This window comes from Pteropus alecto, unplaced genomic scaffold, assembly GCF_000325575.1.
Source record: "Pteropus alecto unplaced genomic scaffold, ASM32557v1 scaffold101, whole genome shotgun sequence".
Taxonomy (NCBI): domain Eukaryota; kingdom Metazoa; phylum Chordata; class Mammalia; order Chiroptera; family Pteropodidae; genus Pteropus; species Pteropus alecto.
In genome coordinates, this window is record NW_006432945.1 from 5101070 (window position 1) to 5122059 (window position 20990).

The 20990-nt window shown below is 40.6% G+C and overlaps 1 non-coding gene across 1 annotated transcript; it reads left to right on the forward strand.

Moving 5' to 3' along the window:
* Positions 1-3268: 3268 nt before the first annotated feature.
* Positions 3269-3387, forward strand: LOC112476501. Its single transcript, XR_003045119.1, has one exon. It is a non-coding gene; the product is annotated as a 5S ribosomal RNA (ribosomal RNA).
* Positions 3388-20990: the final 17603 nt, after the last annotated feature.

The following is a 20990-nucleotide window of genomic DNA, read 5'->3' on the forward strand; positions in this document are numbered from 1 at the left end:
CGGCGGGGGCCGGGGGCGCGCCTGCGCGCGGAGCGCGGAAACGTGGAGCCCGAGCTCCCGAGCTGGAGGCTCGAGGTCCTAGGGGACGTCACAGCGCTGGAATCCGAGGAATGTCGGGCTGCAGGAGCTCCTTCTGCAGGCCCAGGAGAAGTCGCGCACTTTTAACGTGGTAGGTTTGGAAAACGTTTTTAAAAGGTGGAGGCTGAGGAGGGAGGACGGGACAAACTCCCTGGAGAAAGAATCGCAGGAATGGAGAAGGAAAAGCGACCACTGCCAACCTTGCGCCGCTGCCGGCGGGGGCGAAACTCGGAAAGACGGAAAATCCCACCTAGACCTCCGAAAATCGCAGGGCGGGCAGCAGCAGCAACTTGCCCACTTCGTCCCCGAACAAGCACAGTCCATCCTATACTGGGGAACCCTCCAAGCAGAACGCCCCCATCAGCCACTGCACAGGGGAAATAGACCCAGAGACAGTAAGGTGACTTCACCGACCTGGCAGTCTCAGAATTGTCTCCCGTACACCCGGAACCTCAGGGTGTACCGGACCTACCCCACCCCCCCACACACCCCCGCTCCTGGAATCGCAAAAGCGGTTTACGCATCCTGGGAGTTGGAATATGTCGTTTTCCCTGTTCTTTCCATGCCACAGATTCGCCCCACCCTGCCTGGGTAGGCACTGGGAGGGAACTTCCTTAGCGCTTTCGGAGGTGGAGTTAATGAGGCGCAGCTGGTGGTGTGATGGAAAAAACACCGAGCCTGGAGAGGGAACCTGGGTTTGGGGCCCTGCCCTGCTGGTGACCGATTGGATGAATGGGGAGTATTACAGACCCTTGAAAGCCTTGGCTTCTGTAGCTGTAAAATTAAAGCGTTTGCCTTCATTCCTGTGGTCCTTCGCATTACCAAAAACATGCTTAGGACTCTGTTATTTTACCTAAGTCTCAAATCTAGGCCTTTTTTAGGGTCCTTGAAGTCATTGTCACAGAAGATACTGTTCCAAATTACTTAAGTGTCCCGACAGCTCGTACAAAAATTCCGGGCCTCTTGGAGAAGAGAATGGGAAACCGAAAATCAAAGCCCGTTGTAGCCGTCTTGTCTAAATTTGTGGTGACTTCTCTGAGCATCTGCCAATCTCCAGAACTACAAGTATTGAAGACCCTAAAGGGATAAAACGGAAAGGTTGAAAAGAATTAAGATCGGTTTCTCAAACTTTCAAGGAAATAGATAGCTTCAGTGTGGACTTGCTGGATTTCCACAGAAAATTAGGAAGCGCCTTACATGTAGTCCAGAAACTGCGGAAAACATTTGTGCTCCTGTATTATCATCCCTATTTCCTAGATAAGGAAAGTGAGGGTGAAGAAATCACTTATCTCACCAAGGGTCACACAGCTAGTAAAATGTGATAAGGGAGACTAGTCTGTCTGGCCCAAAAATGCAAGCTACTTATCGCTTCAAAATTTGACCAAAACAGGATTAAGATTCAAGATATGGAAATACCTTCAGGCTCTCCAGGTAAAACCCAGGACTTGCCCTGAGGTCAGAGGCCTCTGGGGGTCTTAGAGGAAAGGAAGTGGCATTTGTGGATTGTTCTAAAATCACTGTGAGACCATACTCCTGGCACAGCATGCTCAGACAAGTGTGGTGTAGAAGAATAAGCAAAGGACTCTCATACAGACACGACTTCTGGTTCTGTCTCTGAGCAACCGTGTGACCCTAAGCAAGCCACTTCATCTCCAGGCCCGAGTTTATTTCTTAAGTGGAGTGTGACATAGAGGTCAGAGTGTGGTTGAATTTCCTTCATCTCTGAGGTCTTTTTCAGGCCTGAACTTGGATGAATGTGTACTCCTCCAGACAGATGGCATGCCTTATGGAGGCAGCTAAGGGATAAAGCAACGATGTCTTCGGGAGACGGCTGTTTCCACTCTGTCTTCAGAAGTTTTTTTTTAATTTTTCAGTTACAGTTGACATTAAATATTATATTAGTTTTAGGCTAAGAATATTTTTTAAATAGGAAGTCCAACCCAAAGTGAAAAAAAAGCCTTCATTCTCTGAATAAATACATAAAAGATAGTCAAAAGCTACTTTCAAAAAAGAAAAAAAAAACAACTTGTTTTCTAAGTCTGCATCATATTCATGGTCTCCTTAATACTTGTCAGAATGAATAGGAGCTTGGTTCATGGGATAGGTTCCGAACACATCACTACATGTTTACTTTAAAATACTGGAATTTTAGGAACTTGTCAATATTAAATATCCCCCCAAATATTTCAACTTGTTCTAAGCCTGATTCCAACTACAAATACAGGCAGAATCTCGTGGGCCTCCACAATTCCACCTACCTCCAATGTTTTCCTCACGTTAATTTATTAATTTATACCTTCAAACCATTGAAATCACTGAAAGCAACATAAAACAAGTTCCCCAATCAAGGCAAACTGGAAAGTAAGCAGGCTCTCTCAGGAAAACTCTGATGGTCTCTAGGGACCTTCTACAAATCTTAAGTTCCATATATAATTATTTTATTTGTTTTTATCCTCAGTCTAATTCAAATTCCTAAAAGGATATTTGGCAGTTTACAGTAATGGAAAGCAAATCAGCTTTTTCACAGTACACATCCTCTCTGTATCCCTGGCTCCCATATGGTATTCATCCTATTCTTTGGGTCTAGGGTAGAGACTGAGCGGTATAAAATATTTTAGACAGTATTTTACTGAGCAGTAATTCACATTTGATAAAAAGCACAAATCTTAATTGTACCAACAACTCAATGACTTTGTCATATAGATACATCCACGTGGCCACCACCCAGATCAAGATACAGAAAACATCCAGCACCACAAAAATTTCCCTGTGCGATTTTTCAGTCAATATCACCTGTCTAGGCTGACTTCTACCACCATAAAGTAGTTTTGCTAGTTCTCAAACTTCACACTATGTAATGGCATTACATAGTGTGTGTATGTACATGTCACAATTTGCCTATCCATTCTCCCATTGATAAATTGGGCAGGTTATTTTAAAAACATTTCCCAAGTAATTCCATTATGCCTGGCTCCCTCCAATTTAGAACCACTGACTGACAGCAAAAATAAAATAAGCGTATATTAACACCTACGAAAAAGATATTAGTTGACAGAGAAAAGGAAAGGAAGAGAACATTTTAGAACAACCCAATTTAAGAGTGCTTTAATGGTAGTATACATTAAGAGCTTCTTATCAATAAAAACAAAGTAGGAAATTAGTGATTTTTTTTAAAAGCTATATGAGTATGGTCTACAGCCATCCCATCCTGAAGAAGCCCGATCCCGTCTGATCTCGGAAGCTAAGCAGGGTCGGGCCTGGTTAGTACTTGGATGGGAGACCACTTAGGAAGACCAGGTGCTGTAGGTGTAAAAAACAAAAAAATAAAAATAAATGAAAGATTGTAACCTGACAAGGTCTGTGCAATCTATGAGGTCAACCAAGGGTTGCCTCGCCTAAAAAAATTTTTTTTCAAGAAAGCTATGTGAGTATGTAGAACTGTCATGGACAGCCTCACACGCAGTGCACAGCACTACTCCAGGAACTAGAGTAGTGTAAAGCATGAATGGTGACTCCAGATTGTGCAATGTGGTGTCCGTGGTATGAGTTCTCCCTTTAGGTAGAACGTCAGGGTATCTGCTTGGGAAGAACCATTTCTAACTCAAAAGACTGAGCCCTTTTTCTTTCCTGCTTGCATCCCTTTCAGTTGGGAGGAGGGAAGCTACCCTCCAAAGCCCAGCCTTGCCCCAGGTTGGCCAAGCCAGAAAGTCACACTACTCTCAAATACTTGTAAAATATTTAGAGTAAATAGAAGACTGTGCAGGCGTAGATGGTATGAAAGCATGAAATGGTTATTTGGGTTTGCTCTCCAGTCTCTTGGAGGCCCGCCGTAGCTACACCCCTTTATGTCACACACTGTCTCCATCTCGTCATCTTTCCAAATGTCCCAACTCTCTCATTCCTCACGCCCCCTCATCTCTGACCACCAAGCCTTCTGGTCATTACCTCTCTGGGTCATTTCTCTTTATGCACCTCTCAGGAAAAGCTCTCTGCCTTTCAAAGGAACCTAAATCAAAGGAGAGAGGGCCTCCACACTCATGCCTGCCGACCTAGGCCACAAATGAATTATTTCATTGTTCTGTCTTTCTGGAAAGAATGTCAAGATGTTTAGTTTGTATTTTTTCAGGCTAGGAGGAGAAAGATGAATCTGTTCTGAGACACCGCCGGCTCCTCTGGCACTTGACCACATGGACAGGACAGTTAGAGTCAAGTACATCAGGCAGACCCACTCTGGCAGATCATGAGTGACTCCAATGAAAATGTACCAGATTCAGCCAATTGTTTACTCTAAAAAGTTCATACAACAGCAATATATATCAATCAAGTCCACTTTAGAAAGGATAATTCATGTACATAATTGGTACTTTCAGCATGATGTAAAAAAAAATCTAAGCACTAGTAAGTATCTCGCAAATTTCAATGTATTCATTATCATCCTCTGCTGATTTCACCTTAGGTCACAAACAGCCTTTGAAGCATGTCTTAAAGGTATAAGCTTCCACCTGGCTCAGCTTGCAGTCTCTCTCTGCCCCACACATGTGCTAGCTCCCAACTTTGCCTTCCAGCTTTTCCAGGGCTTGATGGGAGCACACAGCTTATCTCCCTACACACTTGCATGTGCACACACACATACATCTAATATCCTCAGTGGGGCACACTGTCAATGAAGAGTCTACCCACCCCTACTGCTGAAAACCATCTATTATCCAGAAAAGGCTGCTTTTACTACTCTTGAAATCTCTTCTTGAGGGCTTCTTCATTTATATTTAAATACTTTAAACTTTGGAATATCGTCATTTAAAAAAACAAAAACAAAAAAACCACTGTCCACAGTCATTTACACATGGTTTTTAAACTCAAAAACATAATGTAACAGATCTGGTCGGCAGGGCCAATCATCTTAGTACAAATTTCTTCAGTTCCCAGAGAACAAAACCCCACTTCAAACTATTCAAGCCAAAAAGGAATATATTGACAGGACGCTGGAACATGAGAAAGAAGGGTGGGCCCAGAGAACCATGGGAGTTCTCTGGCCGGGGGTACCATCCTCCATTTGTGCCCATATCTAGGTTTCATAGCTCTGTGACCCTGGACAAATTTCACACTGAATTTCCTCATCTGTAAAAAGGCGAATGATAACCATATCTATCTCATAGATTTGTAGTAATGGTTACATGAGTCAAGATGTGAAAACCCTTAGAACAGAACCTGGTACACACTGAGCTCCCGATGTCACCTATTAATATCATCAACCTCATTCCCTCCAGATTGGATTTCTCTCCTTCAGCAGAGACCGAATCTCAAATCCAAATTCCCAAGAGAAAGAATATGGCTCAAGTTGTCAATCTAGGGTCTTGGAGAAGGAATAGGCTGCTGTGACTGGGCTAGCCCTTTGGGCGGGAAGGACAGTTCTCAGCAAGGAGAGAGTGGCCCAGGGGGACATCTGAAACCACACCAGTAAAGGAAAGGAGAAGTTTTTTTACCAAAGTGAAGTCTTGGGAATCCCTCTGTTCACTCACCATTTATGCAAAGATGGCTTCTCATGTGTAGAGGAGAAAGTGACCTACTAAGGAGGCAAGTGACAGAGGGAAGAGATAAAGGAACCAATACCCACTGAGGCTGTCCATGCTCTAGGAACAAGGCTAGGTCCTGTACATACACAGTGTGAAGGAATGCTTGTGACAGCGTTTAGTGTTAGGAACTCAGTGGTGTCCCTCTGAAATTCATATGCTGAAGTCCCAATATGGCTATATTTGTAGATAAGGCCTTTACAGAGATCATTAAGGATAAATGAGGGGATAAAGGTGGGACCCGAACCCAATAGGACTAGTGTCCATAGAAGAAGAGGAAGAGACACCAGAGCTCTCGCCACAGAGAAAAGGTCATATGAGGTCACAGCATGACAGAGGCCATCTACAAGCCAAGAAGAGAGTTCTCATCGGAAACTCATCCTGAAAGCACCTTAATCTTGGACTTCCATCCTCCAGAACTGTGAGAAAATAAATATTGTTGTTTAAGTCACACAGTCTAGTATTTTGTTACGGCAGCTGGAGAAGACTGATACATCGAGGTTAGTTTAACAGGGAAATACACAGAGACCTAAGTATCTTGTGCTTAGAGACGTATAAAGACATTAAGTACCTAAGTCAGTAGCAAAACCAAACCTCAAAGCTGGGCCTTTCTAATTCTAAAGTTCCTGTTCATTCTAATCTATCGTGTGCTGCAAAGTTTATTGAGTGCCACTATATTCTGGTGGCTGAAATTATATGGTAAAAACAGGAGAAATAAAAACAGCTGGATAGTGTATGATGAAAATTCGCCATTACAGTAGTTTACCAGGGGACAGCTCTACTTGGTGATATTAAATTATATTAATGAGAAGACATATGTCCACAGTATGTGCCTCCAGTTATTTTAAGTCCTTCCTTTCCTCTGTTTTTCTGTATGCACAGCAAAAGGGGGAATGGAAGCTGCCGCTATAGTATCAGAGAGGAAATCCTTTCAAAGAACGTTAGTACCTTGCTATTTATTTCATTAGCTCCCAAGATTCCTGAGTCAACATCCTCACCTTTTAGCCTCATGAAGTCCAAGAAGTGGCCAGTCGGGTCCATGGTTCTTCTAGCACAAAGGTAGCTTTTGACTGGTGTGAAGTCACTTTCTGGGAGTATGGAGTCATTTCTGTTCATGCATCAATCTCAAAAGGTCAGAAATACCCTAATTTCTAAGAAGAGTTACTTATGAACCTCTCATGCATGAAATGAGCTAAACTGTTCTTCGCCCTGTTTTTATCCCTACCCAGGCCAGCTCTCATGAAGGTACACAGCTCCAGAATTGACCATGGCTGGCCAAAGGGCCATCAAAACCTTTGTGGAATTTCATGAGGACAGGTAACTGATAGCTCTAATTATCCTCATCTAATCTTCAAAATATCTGTCTGTTGCCATTTCGTGGCATGATAGTGGGAACGGGTGCCAGGTTCCTAAAGATAACTGGGATAGAGAAATTCTGAGTGGAATTTTAAAATCACTGTTCACAGGAAATAAAGTGTCCTTAGGCACCGTGTTGTAAGAAGTCAAGTCAACCAGGATATTTCTGAGTTAAAAAGTCAATAGATCCTCTTCATTGGATACACTTTTCAGTCCTTTCCCACCAGTCTCAGAAGAAAGAGCTAAGAGGTCTGTCTTTACCTTCTCATAATGATGGTGTTCAGAATAAAAGGGCCAGTCCAGAAATGGCCCTCTTTCTGACACTGTCTGTGTTTGTTAATATTTGTAGCTGCAACTAAAACCTCTAAAACTGTATCTGAAACTATATCCAGCCTGAAAATACCGGATTCCAATCTTATGGACCACTGACTCTTCTCTTTCTGGTAGTGCTAGATGCCAAATTTAAATAAAACTCCCATAGATGGCAATTAGTTCTTTCCCTCATCACCTTAGTTATGGGCTTTTTGTTTGTTCGTTTTAACGCAATTTAAACACATAGATGAAGTTGTCAATAAATAATTATGCAAACTGAACTACCAGGTTTATGGAAATAAAAATTGGACAGCCTTCCAGACTAAGTACAAATTTGGAGATGACTGGAAGGTAAAAACCAGAACAGGGTGTATTTGATTCCGACACGGGCAGCTGCAGCCAGAACACCCCTCTGAGAGGTACGGGTCATGAAAGGAATCTTCTGCTGCGATTAGCGACAAGCAACAGTCTTCGCTGGGGGAGGGAAGGATCAGGTCATGTTTGGGATGTCTTTCTAAAGAATGTGGACACCCCAGCCTTCAGGGGTGGGATAGGGTTACCCTCGGGTGTAGGCAGGGCTGTGTAAGAGTCCAACAGTGCTAAATCATAACCTCCCCTAAGACTTGACTGCTTCCTGGCTGCCTCCCCTGGACTAAGGGGTGACTCAGAGAGTGACTGGCTTTGGGACTTCAAACATTTCCAAGTAATTCCCAAGGACCTGGACAAGGGCAATTAGAGGACTGGTTAGAATGACCACTGAGGATCTAAAGATACCTCCTGTGGCCAGGAGGGAAAAGGCAAATTGCCTAGGAAACTCAATTGTGAGGTGTCTTCTGCTACAATTAGGAGGCAGAGGTTCTTCTGACATGCTAAATCTTGGAGACTAACATATGAAGAGCACGTGCTGGGCTTCCCTCCATGATTGACACCTCTGATTTCATGGGACAGGCAAGGACAAAGTTTTCAAATGGCGATAAAGAAACCGAATGTTTAGTGACAGGTGAGGACCCAAATGATCTGGCCACTGGTTACCTTTCTGATCTAGTTTGCAACCGCCCTTCCCTGGGTGCTTCTGCTCCTATCATACCGACATTCTGCTACTCCTTGTACGTGTCAAGTACTCTCCCACCCCAGGATCTTTGCCCTTGCTGTTCTCTCTCTGCCAGGAACTCCACTTCCTTGGCCAGATCTTTCCCAACTGTCCTTCAGGTGTTCACACCCCATTCTCTATCCTTTGACCCTGTTCTAAGTTCCTTGGTAGCTCTCATGCTCCCTCACATCACCTATTTATGTTTATTTGTTTATTGCCTCTTCCGCCCTAAAGATTTTGTCTGTTTTGTTCACCAGTATATTCTACTGCCTGGTACATAGAAGATCTTCAACAGATATTATCGAATTTTTGAATAAATAAAAATTTAATTTTTATGTGAGTATATGCAGTTATTGTCCTGCGCTCAAAGTTCTAGATGTATTATATTATACAATCTTTACAGCAAGATTGGGGTTATAGTCTCCCATTTAGAGATGAAGAAATTGAGGATTAGAGAGATGAAATAACTTGGCTGTATTCCTGTTATTTTTAAATTGTGGTTTCTGTGTTTGGGAGATTTTGGTATTTGTTTTTAAGAACCTCAGTCACATTGAGTTGAGACACCCAGACTTATCTCCACCTATAACACACTTCCCGGTTGATGCATTGCCCCTGTTCTGCTTATACTTTTTCCCACCTTATGCCCTATTCCCAACTTAATTCTCCTCCCCTAGACTGGCATTTAAGATGATAAATGAAACTCAGGGTATGTGCTCCATCTAGATCACCTGGACTTACCTCCTGGCTTTGCCGTTTACTAGCCGTGTGACATTGGCAAATTCTTGGTCATTATTGCTTGAACTATTGGCCTCCTTCCATTTCCTTTTTTTCCTTCCGGTGTCTCTAAGAAGTAGACTTTGATACTTACCTGATTCTCCAAGTTCCTTCTCTCTCTCTTTTCTCTTCTTTACCCTATCCTTTTCTCTTGCCTCCTCGATGTCCTCCTCAGCATAATTCTTTAGCTCAGATATTTACTAGATACTTTATTTAAGCTGTCCATCGAATTCTTTATTCAAAAACTACAGGATTCTTTTTTTTAATTTAACTTTTTTTTTTAACTTTATTGAGGTATAATTGACAGGACTGTAAGATGTTTGAAGTGTACAACATGACGATTTGAAGGATTTTTTTGCTGTTTTGTTTTTTGGGGGTTTTTTTTTTAGATTTCATTTCCAAGTAATACCATGCAGTATTTGTCTTGGTCGGACAAGATTCATTCTTAATATTTCTAATTCTTTTACTGAACTGCCTATTCTCACTTCATATTTCCAGTATCTTCTCTCATCTCTTCAAGCGTATTTGTCATTCTGGCTTTAAATTCCTTGTCTGTCTTCCATGAGTTCTGCTTTCTCTGGTATGGGGTGTTTGTTTTCCCTCAAACTCACCGTTCTCAGAATTTGCCCTCTGAGCTCATCCTCATTCCTGCGGTATGATTAGCTGCCTTGATGAGTAAAATGCGTCTGTGGAGAGGGACAGAAGTCTAGCAAGCTTGTGCTTCTCCGGGCAGTTGGTGGTGTGTATGTTTGTTGCTGTGTGCGTTTGTGGGAGGGGTGAGGTAGTGTGCTCAACTGCTCTCAAAAAATCATCTTTTACTGGAGGCAGGCACTCTGTTATAATGGATGTCCACATGGCAGTAGAAACAGGACATGTGTGCAGGGGGATCGCACGGCCTGGGCAGGCCAGCTACACTCCCTGCCATCTGCTCACAATCATACCAGCTCAGAGCTCTGCCTTGAAGCAAGCCCTCTGCTTCTAGCCTGTGCTGTGACATCCTGCCTCCCCAGTACCAGAAGGAAGGGAAATCTGCCTTGGGCAATACAGGATGGGGAAAGGGCAGAATGACAACATTTTTTTCTCCAGCCCTGGTTCCTATTTGTGACCCCAGGCCTTCCCCACCCCTGGCCAGCTTCCTTGCCAGTGGACTCGATTTACTTTTCTATCTGCTGCTAGTTGCTGAGCACAGCTGTGAGCTCCCTCATCTCCTGTGGTATATCTCTGGAAGAGAACACTCCTAATTCAAATAAATAAACTCTAAAATGGAAAAGCTGTCTAAGCCGTTTCTGAGGGCCTTTGAATACCAATGAGATATTAAAGAATTACTATGAAAATTTTTAGATTTGATAACTGGTATTGTGTTTATGTTAAAATAGGGTCCTGTTTTAGAATTAAATAGTAAAATATTTATAGTCGAAATGTTATAACTGGGTTTTGCTTCTAAATAAGACAGGAGATGGGAAATGGATGGGAATATAGATAAAACAAAATTGGCAATGAGTTTACAATTGTTAAAGCTGGGTGATGGGCATATGGGAGTTCATTATACTCTTCTGGTTAATTTGTATTTGTACAAAATAATGAAGTTAAAAGTCTCATAATAATAAAAATTTAAACAAGAAAATATTTTACAAACATAGTATGTTCTTATTATAAATAATATTGAAGTATATAATTAAAAAGTGGGTTGTCTGTTTTCACATCCCATTTCCATCTTAACCTTACCTGGAGGTAATCACTTTAATTCTGTACTGATACAGACAAAGGTTTTGTGTGTTATTTTACACACACACACGCACATACACTCATGTAGGTACATAGATATAGGTATATTATCTATGTATATATTTTTAAGTACAAGAAAAACCTGCAGTTAAGCATTAGCTACTACAAAATGCTGTCTTTCAGTCAATCTACATTTTGTGTGAGACATACACAGATTTTTTTGGTTTAAGTCTAGAAGTATATATACTAAACTGTTAACAATATAGGAAAGAAAATTACATTTTAATATGTACCAAATTTGAGATTGAACCTATCAGTAAATTCAAAAGTACTTTGTGGAGAAAACACCATATATTTACAAACTTAGGAAACACATTTATTTTGGATCGAGTGGAAGAAATCGTCAATGAAAACAAGTTACCATAAGTATAACCGGGGACTTCTTTAATTGTGAACACCACTACTGATTTTGATTTTTAAATTTTATTAAATTTACACATAGCTTTTCAAGTACAAACATGCGCACACCCCACGGTCCATGATCTACCTGGATTCGAAGATGAAATAACTGGTCAATCCTATCAATTCAGTTTTTTAAACCATTCGTTTCAGCTAGAATTATGCCATTAAGCTTGCTGATGAGTTAACCACAGTAGACTAGTGAAAGAGAAAGAAAAAAAAGCTCAGCATGCAAAAAAATATAGAGACCAAGTATCATAACTTCACAGACCTTATTTTAAAACAGAGAGTGAAACACCTCGTGTGCGCATCAATCTTATTATTTCTCTTCTTGTGACAAAAAGCAGGAAGATGGACTCATAGGGCCCCTCTGCGTGTCAGGAACCACCTACTCCCACCCATCTGCCAACAAGCTCCATATGTTCTATAAAATCAATGCAATCTTCTTATGAAAAATTTTTCCACTTAAGGAGAGCATACATTCTATCCAGTTTTTCCACAAGCTCCTTATAAACACTTATATGATGATATTTGTGTTAAATTTAATCTATTTATTACAGACTATATTCAGATCGATATTGACTGTTATTCTTTTCTGTGTATGTAGCTGACATTAACATGAATTCAAAAACATTTAATAAGCCCCTACTACTGCTTGCTTAATGCTGATAATACACAGTTATGTAAGACATGTTTTGGGGGGAGCTTTTTAAACATCTTCCATGTTTAGACTGAAACCTTTTTGTACTTAACATAGAATTTTTAGTGAGTACATGTTTTTTAATAAAGATGAAGGGTGTGGTTTTTAAAATAATAAAATATAGGTAAAATGGTCAATAAATAGTTTTCTTGAGAGAACATTATTACCACATTTTTCTGTATTGTATTATTTAATTTAAAAAATCACATTCAAATTCAGTGATACTTAGCATGAAACTTTAAAAAATATTATAATATAAAATCATGAAAACAAGATTAAGATTTAAGAAAGTGGTCCTCAGAAGGAGCACAGAAACACCATTTTTGGCTAAAATAGCACTTTTCGATAAGATCTATCAATGGATATAACTGAATTCTACTTAAAAATCATACAAAGGAAGAATACAATATTAAAATAAGGAACAGAAAAAATTTTTAATCTAAATAATAGCTGTTCTTCAAAGTAAGTTAAATCTTTGTGTGTTTTATATATGACCAAACACTCTTTTTTATTGATTTGCAGCCGGCAGAGCCATTGGTACCAATTTTAATGTAGAAAGCAAGTACACTAGAAAAAAAATTGAGATAACTCCCTATATTTGTGGAGAATTAGTCACTTCTTAACCAAATTCTGTTACTAAGAAAGTATGAACATATGGCCATTACAAAACTATCAATTTCCTCAAAAATGCACAAAAATAAGCCAGTTATAAAAAATTGGCAGGATGCGGATATATGATTCATATATAACAGACCCTCCACTCCAGCTGTTGTACCCATGCCTGGGCCACTGGAACACATGGCTCTGACCTCACTGCGTGACACATAGTGAGCTCACCAATGTCTTAGCAAGAGTCTGTAAGGGGAGAAAGTGACATTTTCACTTGCACTAAAATTGAGATTTCATCAGAGTAGCTCAGCTGTGCCTCACTTTGAAGAAAACCTAATATAAAAATTTCAAATTTATGAAATAAATGTATTTGCGGATGGTTCCTCTTTCAAGGTCAATCATCAAAGCTATAACCATGAGCTTGTTTATGTCATATACACCAATATTGACTATAAGAATTCAATATTTATATAAATTAACACACACACAGAATTTAGGATCTGGACTTGAAGTCAGATATGAGGCATGAGGTTATTACAAGTTGTAATGACTGGCGATGCAACCCCACGATTCACTTATAGGCCCATGTATCCCAAACTATACACTAAAGGGAATTCACCTAAAGCCTCTTTTAACTCTAAAATTGTATGATTCTCTGATAGTTCTCTAAGATGTCTTCTGTATCAGTGGCATGAAAAGTTCCTACAGTTCGCTCATATGTCCTTTCCCCAAACTTCCCATTTAAAGAGTAGTGCTTTTGGCCAATGATCTAGGAACCACACAAGTAGTAGACGTCCTGTGGTTCTAGAGCTATGGTTACTGTACATCTGGAGTTTTTTGTACATGTCAATAAAAAAATAACCTTCAGTCCTCAAAACCAGTACAGAATACCATGTAATTACTGAGGTATTGTACAGATAAAATACAATAATGGCTGTCATTTCTAAAATCTCTGAAAAAATAAGTTATTATGTAAAATTTTCTCAATTTCCTGTGTTTCTCCCATATAGTTTTTTTTTTAATTTCCAGTGCCTGTTACTACTTGTCTATTAGTGGAGGATAGCAGTATAAACAAGTAGCAAATTAATATATATGGAAAAACATAGAATATACCACTGACTTGTAGTTCAGTAATTTATTTATGCCTCTAAACTTAACATTGTAATTTTTATTCCTACATAAACTATCATCATTTATTAATTCAACACCTATGTCTTGAACTCTTGGTATGTGTCAGGCCTCATACTGATTACTAGATACAAGATAGCAAACAGGCTCTTTGCATCATGAAAGTTACAGCTAGCACAGACATAAATGTTAAATAAATTATTATACCAAATATATCCATAATTACAAATTGTGCTAAATGTAATCAAGGGGAAAACAATATTAAGAGAGAGAATAAGTCTCCTAACTAGAATTTGGTATACTTGAATCTTTGAAACAATTCATCTTTTTTTTAAGGTGCTTCCTATAGATCAGAATGATCTCTGAGGCCAGGCTGGGGAATGCAGGACGTCCTGTCATTCTTCTTCCTATCTCTTTTCTCTTCCTTCCTCATTCCCAGGTGCCAGACACCAACTTTTTTCTTCTCTCCCTCCTTCAGAAACAAACAAACCAACAAACAAACAAAAGAAACAGGCCCCCACGTGGATCCAAGTATGAAAACGAATAGCTAGGAGACCCAGTAATTGCCCGGAATTAGCCATGATAGTGGTCAGCCTGTTATAGATGGGCTGTGAATGAATGCTAAGTGAGAAAGCATCAAGTAAATCAGCAGACACACCAGACGTCAGTACTCAGCGCGCTAGGCCGTGGTCCCAAACCCTGTGTTCGCTTTTCTGTTCTCATTTTGCTTGGCTTCTTAGCAGGATTTCACAGAGTTGACTACTACTTCTTTCTTGAAACACAACCCCTTTTGGCGCATTCTCATTTCCCAGCCCACCTGCCATCTTTCTAGCCACTCATTCTCCACCCTATCTCTAATCTAAACGTTGGAATTACCAGGGTTCAATCCCTCTCTGCCCTTGATTAGTCATCTTCTGTTCATGATTAATTATGTCTATTCATATGGCTTCAAATGCCATCCGTAAACGATGCCTCTCAAATTTATAGCTCTCTCTTGTAATCTCTCTTCTGTGCTCTAGTATCAAAATTAAATTCTTAATTTGCATTCTTAAATCCTGTTCCTCTCGCAGTCTACCCTACTGTCATTAGTAACACCACCATCCCCCCAATTGTACAAGCCAGAAAAGTAGCAGCATCCCTGTTGCCTTCACCTCCCACCTTCCTCATTCATTCTATCATGTAACCTTGAGCCAGCCCACATCTTCCTGTCTCCTCTGCCAAAACGCTGGGCCAGGCTATTATCTTTCCCCATCTGGACCACTACAGTAACTTTCTAAGTGTCGACCTCCATTCTCTTCTCCACAAAGCAGCCACCTTTCTCTAGGATAAAAATCTTAAAGGTCTCCTGCAGTAGTTTGAAAAATAAGTTGAAATATTTTGCTATAAGTCCTACATGGTTTAATGTCTGCAAACTTCTCCTGCTTGATCTTGGGTCATTTTTCTTTCACTCTCTGTGCCTAAGACATCCTGATTTCCTGTTCGCTTTCTTATTTATGTTCTTTCCTACTCAGAGCCATGTTAACCTCTACTTTTCATCTAGTTAGCTCCTTATTCGTTGAGGCTCAGTTTAATATCACCTCTTCAGGCCCTCCCTAATTACTCTCTGTATCACAGTTCTTCAGAGAAACAACCAGTAAGAGATTAGAGAGAGAGAAAGAGAGAGAGGTAAATGTAGGTAGGTAGACAGACAGACAGACAGACAGATTGTGGTTGGTGGAGGTAGAAAGTCTGAAATCTGCAGGTCATCCCAGGCAAGAGCTCATGCTACAGTCACGAGGCAGACTTTCTTCTCTTCCTCAGGTTTTACTGTTTTGTTTTGTGTTTTATTTTGTTTTGTTTTTGTTTTTGCTCTTAGGCCTTTTAACTGATTGGATGAGGCTCACCCTCATTATCCAAGATTATTTTCTTTATTTAAAGTCAACGGATTGAAGACATTAACCATATCTACAAAATACCTCCACAGTTAACATCTAGATCAGTGTTTGATTTAACAATAGCCCAGCCAAGTTGACACAGAAAACTCTCACGCCCTGCTGTATTTGACTGTTTTTCGTCTTTATTTTTATCTAGTTGGCATATGCATCTTATTTCCTCACACCAGGTACCTTGATAAGGGCCTAGAATTTTTTCCTGATTACTCTCCCCAGGGTGGGACTGAGGCACTCTCGATATGCAATAAAATTTCTGGGCTGAGGAATTGCTTCCGCAAATCTTCCCTCACCTGTATTTTTTCCAGTCTAAACTTTTGCCAATTAACGATAACATTTAATTGTCAAACACTCCCAGAATGTAAACTCTACAAGTAGTAGTACTAATTATCCTGTTATGGGAAATCCTGAGCTGGTCTCAGTAAGGAAAGGGGAAAGGAAAGTGAGGTTTGCAACACAGTGTTGAGTAGGACTCACCGGCACAGAAAACTCCCCTTCCAGTCCTACTGCTTGCATCTCTGCTTCAACTTCCTCCCCTCTCTTCACCATGGCTTCCCATGACTTGGCGTATTCTTTTTTGCACTTGAGCCTGATTATTTCAGAATAGTTAATTAATGGCTCCTGTTCCCCAGATTGACATCCAGATGTTACCTAGGAGCTGTGAATCCTGAAGTTTTCTTTGCAAGGAAACAGTTTTTTTCCTTATGATTTGTAACAGCGAAACACCCTTCTTATATAATAGTAAGAAAACTACATACTGTGAAGTGATAGAGGGAAACGTTTGGGAGGGACAGAGCTCCTGTCACTTTCTAATGTAGGCAATTATTAATAGGTACGTCTTGCTGAAAATGACACAAAATTCCCTCCTTCCCAAAGAAAGCGGCGAGGAATCAATATACCGAAGTTCACTAACTTTTGTCAAATGCACTTCTTTAGTCATAATTATGCTAAGGTTCCCAAATTTGGCAAAATCTAGGGTACTGACACATGGGAAACATATCACAACCAGAAATGATTTTCATATTAATTCTCATCGATATTGAATAAGCGACAGCCACCTGCAATCTTTGCTCAGGTAAGCGATGGTGGGGGGACTAGCTGGGCTGTGAATCATGTGGGCCACTTGCTTTGCCTCCTTCTCTGATAATGACCTTTCCCCCTATTGACCAAGCACCTCAGGGGTGGGGAAGGCAGGAGTGGGGACAGGATATTATCTTCAGTTTGGTCTATCTTTTGGTCTAGCTTTTCTCTAGAAATACCAATAGAGGGAACAGTGCTTGAAATTAATGAGGCGGAAATGAGATTTCGAATTATCAGTGCATTTCAACTATCCTTGCTCACCCTTGCAGGTCCACTGCACTCAATTTCCTTTAGACTTCCCTGGCCGGAGAAGTCCAGAGTCATGAGAAAGGATTATTCCTTTCTTATGGAAGTTTGATCTATTTTTAAGGGAGATTTTAAAAACTTAGGGAGGCGTAAGTAGAAAAAAGTTTCTACTTTCTGTTTCTTATTAAAAGGCTTTAGCACATTTCTGTTAATAGAGAAGGGGTTTTCCCTAGTGTCTTTGGACCATATTTCTGAAAAGTCCCTCTATCTTACTTCCCGGCATATATTTCCCAGAGCAGAGGAATGTAAGTAATATAATAGCCCTTCTATGTTTCTACGTACTAATTTCTTCCTCAGTTCCTCCTGTCCTTTTTGGATAAACAGCTTCCATTCTTTTGGAACGCTTTTAAATTCTAATGTCAGAGAACTTCTCCAAAAACAAATATAGGCTTGGGTTGATGTACAGCGAATTGAAAAGTTGAAATAACATAGTGCCTGGATGTAACAGCAGTGAAAAATCAGTTATGTTCTTCCTCCATGAGTATAGTAAATAATGATAAGAGTCAGCAGAGAGAGAATATAGGTTATTTTGTTGTTGTTTTGTTTTGTTTTGTTTTTTATTTTTTTAAAGAAAAGTATAGCCAGGGGAAAAAAAGAGAACTTTTGTCTTTAGTTGACCATCTAGCTCAAAGATTTTACCAGAAGCAGTGAAAATTGTAGCAGCTTGATGATGGCTTTAGAGTTAAGGCAAGTGCCATTGGGTTGAGGTCCTTTGTTGGGTATTTTTTTGAAGACCAAGAGCTAGACCTGGAAGGAGATGAAAGGTTGAGTTGAAGAGAGATGGAGAGAGAGAATTCCAGATAGAGTTTGAAGGGGACACAAAAGTCAGAGCAATCACAGTGGTGCTTGGGGTGGGGGCCACTGAGGAAGGTTGTCTGCCTTACCCAAGGGAGGGGCTGCCTTGGAGGAGAAGGGGTGCAGCCTCCTCTTCTCTGAAGAAGGGTTAGGGACAGGCCTTAGTGTGACCGGGTAGTGGCCCACTCTGGTTCTGTCTGGAAGAAAGCCTTCACTAAGAGCTTTTGAACTGCCAAGGAAATTAGTCCCCAATTCTGCTGAGTTAAAATTCAACCCTCCTCGCCTCCCTCCCCCATTTCAAGATCCTGTCCTTTTGTGCTTTGGCCACAAGATCCTGAAAGTCGCTAGAATAATGAGGCAGAGAAGAAAAGGTTAATGTTTTCTCCTTAGCAATTACGTTGAAGAACTAGTGTTCTAGTATTCTCTTAATTTGTCTTCCACTTTAAATTCAAAGCAGACTCATAACTACTCCATCAAAGACAAGTTCTGAAATTCTGTCTCTGTCTCTTTCTCTTTGTTATACGCGCACATACACACACAGTGTCACACGTGGCCTGAGTTATAACCTACCTCCCTCATTCCCAGTTTCCAATAGGTTCTGACCTGGGGTCTATTTAATAGCAGTAGCTGGTGAAGGCAGTAGAGGAAATCTTGGTACTGACTTTCAGTTTCTAATAAACATGACTGTGTGTACAAGCTGTGGAGGAAATCACAGCATTATCGTACCACTTGAAAATAATATATGCCATTTCCCCAAGGGGGGAAAAAAAAACAAGTTGGCCCAAGAATCTGGTATTGTTCTTCTTTTTTTCTCTCTTAATTCTTGAATCCTACCAAGAAGATTTCAGAGAATGATTAGAGTTTGCCAAGTTTGGTTCTTGGTGATTCTGAAACACTCCTTTTTGGGAATATACACAGTATGTGGATCTTTGTTATGTATGGTCTTTGCCCAAACGCTCAACTCAGTCTGTTCTCCTGATATTACCCTCCAGTGAAATCGAGGTCTCTAGGAGGAACTTAAAAACACATGCACACACACACAAACACCTGGTCTGGCACTCAGAACCTTAAGGGCAGAAAGCCAGAGTAGATTCTCCAACTATAAGAATCAAACCATTCATCACCTGGCCTTCGGGTCTGCCAGCCCAGAGGGAACAGGAAGCTTGCTTGTGAGCCCGGGAGGATGGAATGCAAAACCCCAAGTAGTTACTTGCTGTGGTTTTAAGCTTTGTCCTGGAAGCTAGGAACAATGTGAACTCTCTTTTAAATAGCATTCTAGTCAATAAATACCCACCTAGCACCTAAAGTCTTTGAATTTACTCCAGTGTGCACACTTTACATGATAAGTTAACACCATATTAGTTTTTCAAGCCAATCTAATATGGGTACAGAGTGCCCAGGTCGCTGATTAGGTTGCTATTTAAGACAGAGCAGATCAAATACCCTCCCTAAAAAGCCTTAGTAGGCATTTGAATGCCTTGTTTAAACCTCAGCCAGCTACTGGACAACATTGCTCATGGGTCACACTTGATTTATAGTTTATAGATTCATATACGGGTAAGGAGACTATTTGAGAGGAAGGGTCTGAGTTTACCGTAGTTTACACAGATGTGCATTTAGACTACATACTTGCTGGCAACCCAATTTAATAATTCATTTCCAAATCATTTCTTGGAAAAGGAATTCAGATTACATAATCATGAAAAACAAACCTGTTGCCACCCAGCGTGAGCTAACATGTTATAGCACTTTATGGCCTAAGGTTATTCAGCCAGCACTCAGTTTCATGCACCAAGGAGAACATTGGGAAAATGGAAAGCTGCCAAGTTCAAGTTATGCCACTTGCTGGTAATGACTTGGGCAATTCACCTTCCTTGTTAGATCCCACTACCCCAGGACTTTGAGTTGGTTAAATAGGTGCTCATTTACTGTCGATTAGGGCTGTATGGTCATTAGCAACCTAGAAGACGATTAGAGCGATTCCTTAGATGAGCTCTCGGTAGGAACAGCGCCCTGGGTGTCCATGTCATCCTCAGGAGGCCCATCAAGCGCCTCTGCCACCAGGCTGGCTCCCTTGACACTGCACCCTGTCCGCAAGCATAGATCGTCAGTTAAATCCAACCAAAAAATTCTGGGGTTCTGGGTTTTTTAATATTTCAGTGCTGGTGGGCTTGGAGATAAAAGACTCTAAATTAAATTTTAATCTATAGTTCCTGGTTTAAGAGCCATACCTAGACCCTGTCCTGAGGCTCCTGCTTCAGATTCCCAAAAGGAAATCCATCAACATCAGCCGTGAAGCCAGGTGGGCGGCCAGAGATTAAGGGTTACTTTCTCATTTCAGGCAGGTAACCAAATAAGAAGGCTCTTCCACATCAAGCAAACCTTTGACCTAAATTTCTATTTTCAACACAGAAGTGAAAAAAAGAAAACAATGTGACTCATCCAATTACGCAACCAGCAACTCAGCATACCTTGTAGACTTACTATGAGGTGTAAAAATCACTTTGGTTCTTCCAGCACAAATTACAGGTGATTAGATGATTCAACCTCTCCAGAACTATAACTACCAATAGCTTTCTTGTGAGTACTTACCATGTGGCATGATGCTGAGAGCTTTACACAGATTATCTCACTTAATCCTCGTAACAACCGCAGGGTGAGGGGGTGGGGGTTGAGTAATTTGCCGGTCTCACAGCTGGTAAATGGAGGAGCTAAGATTTTCTTTGATACCTACAGCCCTACACCATGCAACCTTCTGGTTATTTGGTGCCATAGGAATCTAGGTGATAAGGAACACACTGTCCAAATGCACACTGGTCAACTGCTCACCTTTATGCATCCTGAATGTATAATCTGTCATGTTTTGACTTTTTTCATTAAATAATAACTTTTCTCTTGGTTATTAAAGAATCATATGCAACTTTGAAAAGCGTCGATTACCTGTTTTACAAATAGTCCAGTGTTCCTGTTTTCTGGTTCTAGGATCTCAACAGCAAATTCCCCTAGAAGGGAAAACATAAGAGGTAACTTTATAGCCTTTATCTCTCAGGTCTCTGGCTAGCTGATACCAGCGAAGAGAG